Consider the following 3,354-nt stretch of genomic DNA (forward strand, 5'->3'; position numbering starts at 1 on the left):
TGTACATGTTGATTGCAGTGATTTATGAAGTGTACAATGTAAATGGGGATTGCTGAAAGACCATTTTGTTGTAGATGGAATGGGGAAAGCATAATCTAAGAATGGTAACCTATCACAACTCATATAATTGGCTCTGATATGGGGAGGAAAATCAGAAGAAGTCAATTTGATCAGATGGACATACCTACTATTGAAATTCTGGCTGAAAACAAACAAAAAATTGTCTGAAAATATGCATCATAGCATGGGGGGGGGAACAGCACCCCTCGACATTTTTTTGGGATAAATCTGTAACGCAAAAATGACATTTCATGACGTTTTCCTTCAAGTCTCGTGCAACTTACAAGACCGAATTCAGTACGCGGTTCCAAAGTTAGGTAACATTTTTTTTAACAATGCGCATAAATTAGCATATTTAATGAATTTCAAAATTCTGTGAAAAAGTTTTGAATCCCCCACCTAGTGCTATCATACAAAGCAAACAGAATTGAAATCGGACTTGAACGGACGCCACAGCGTAAGCTCATCTTGCCCTTCGGACTGGATGAGCTAAAAATACACAAGAAAAGACCTTGATATTGCTATTTTTTTATATATAAATTTTATGATAATCCTATGAGTAATCTGACCAAAAACTAGCAGATTTCGGGCGATATTAAAAGCTTTACAGCCAAATTATGATTTTATCCATTAATTAGCATAATTAAGTAATTAAATATTTGACTAATTCTGGTACAATTGACCGTTGAATTGTGGACATTCTATCATTGGTAACGTGAGTGCAATTTTCGTCGCCATCACACGATCGTAACTCTTTGTAAGATGGGGGTCCAGGTTGCTCATTAGCATATTCATAAAGACATGCACAGAACTGTTTCACCGAAATAATGCAAAAATGTCATACCTTGGTTACTCTTTGCCCGATTATCATGAAATTTTCAGTATGTTGATTGTCTGATTTACTTCATTTGATTATTCAGACAGAGTATCCCAATAATGAATTAAAATCATGCATGCATGACCGATCACAATTTTCAACTATGTGGAAATCAAAGGCTATACTTTTCTTTGATAAGATACACAATTCATTAGATTTTATGACAGCCACTTTAGGAGTTTTTGACTTTCAGCATAATTCATCCACTCATTACATTGCTGTTAATGTATAATTCCTAGACACACTTGTTTTTTTAATTTTTTATTTACATTGACTCAGATCATGTGCATTACATCAATTAATTCATGGGTCTTGCTTTGTAAAATCGTATACCTAACCGATATTAATAAACATTTGTACACTCAATATATAGAAATATCTTTTTTAATATTGAAAGTTTACAATCTGTATACCCAGCCAAGAATTAATGGTTACATATCCCTTTCTAAATACCTGCATGATCACAAAATAGATCCCACAATTTGAAGAAGGGGGAAAAGTAAGATTCTGTGTGTGTGAAATCATGTAGAACACAATGCTACAGATTTTTACACAGCAATTTGGAACTTTTTTATTTTTTAAAGTTATTATTCTGGTTCAATTGTAACATTCCAGTGAGGATGAATATACTGCACATGTCATTCCCTTGAAGATTATTATTTTAACTACAGCATTACTACTGTTGTGTTAATAAATATGTAATTGAAAATGTCAACTTTCCATGAAACAAAACCTTAGCCAATTTAAATAACATACCCTATCACCTTACTGTTGCAATAAGCATACAAATGAAAAAACAGATATAAGAGAATATAACAAAAATAGTGAATCAACTTTGCAGACCAATCGTGTACCATATTGCAGTTAGAATACAGTAAAGAATGTGATTACAATACAGAACAAAACTCACACATGGACATGTATATGGCCCGCAACAGCAGTAATGTTCTAGAAGAATCTGTTTAGAAAGTTTTATGCCAATAGGCAAGGGATAAACACGTTTACGAGGATTTTACACACATCATCATTATTTTCATATTTGAATATATACTTTTATTTTCATTGAAAATTATGATACTTATTGAATGCTTAGTGATTCAGCTGCTTCCTTAATTAATGATAATGATGTTACAATAAAAATAAACTAAGAGAAATCAGATTGCGAGTATATAAGCAGATATAATTATCATTTTGATTATTCTGGGCTCATTAAACAATCACAGATAAATAATCTCTCAACACTGTGCAGAAGATAAATTGAGGAAAATGAATTACGGATATCACCTAACATATTATAAAAATTAACTTCAGATCTCTTTATGACAATTGATCTGAGTTTAAAAATCATTTCATACTCATTCCTTGTAAGTTTTTCCATAAAATTTACTTGCGCACTTTAAGGTTTTCTTAAGTGCATAGAGATATTTGTGCTTCTTAAATTCCTCTTAAGTTTATATGAATCACATTGTTGGCCTTGAAAAAGCAATAAGACAAGATGATAAAAATAACTAATATTTATTTGAAATATTCTTTCATAGTATAAATGATTCAAGTGTATGCTTTATACTTTTGAAAGGTAAAAAAGATTAAACAAAGTGTTAGAATCAGGTATTATATTCAAAGAGGCTCAATATTATTGAGACTATTTTTTTAATGAACTCATTGCACATCTTTAAAACTAAATTAATTTGATTTGTACAATATACAGCCTTTATAAATAAGGAGTTGTGATTTTTGATGTCTAAACAGGGGGAGGGGGGGGGGGTGATTCCTCAGCCAAGTACTCAACTGATGACTATGCAGTCAGTAGACAGACATTGTCTATAATAAAATCCCCTAGAGAAAACTATTTTGCTGAATCAGCACCAATCGCTCTTTTAGGATTAAGGCTCTACACTTTACATATTGATTGCAGTTGAATGCTTCTTCAGGCGAACTAGAGAACCATTCGTGACTTATATTTATTGTTGTTTTTCACCACAACTGATATTTACTGATGCTGGCTTTGATTCACTGGAAGATAATTGTCCATAAAATCATTGATATCATGCTTAAAGAGAAATTCCAGTAGTTGCAGTAAACACTGATTTCATGAGAAAGTCTGTAAAACAAGGCTTAAGTGTCAGTATATCATCGAGGATCTAGATCTGGTACAGTTACATTAACTGAACTTTGTGAAATCTTGAAGTTACGCTGAAAAATGTTCACAACCGAAGATCCCCAACACAGATAAGCGCACGTGGGACAATGTATAATTATTGCTTAGAGCGTCGGGCCCGACGCTCTACCCAAATCCTGTGCTTCTTTGCTGATTTCTCAGCAATTACAGAATTTCTTCCAGAATCCTTTGGCACATGCGTTTTATTTATACAAACAGACACTTTGGTGGTCATTTTGTTGGATTCTGTACGAACTCA

This window comes from Lytechinus variegatus, chromosome 1 (assembly GCF_018143015.1).
Source record: "Lytechinus variegatus isolate NC3 chromosome 1, Lvar_3.0, whole genome shotgun sequence".
Lineage (NCBI taxonomy): Eukaryota > Metazoa > Echinodermata > Echinoidea > Temnopleuroida > Toxopneustidae > Lytechinus > Lytechinus variegatus.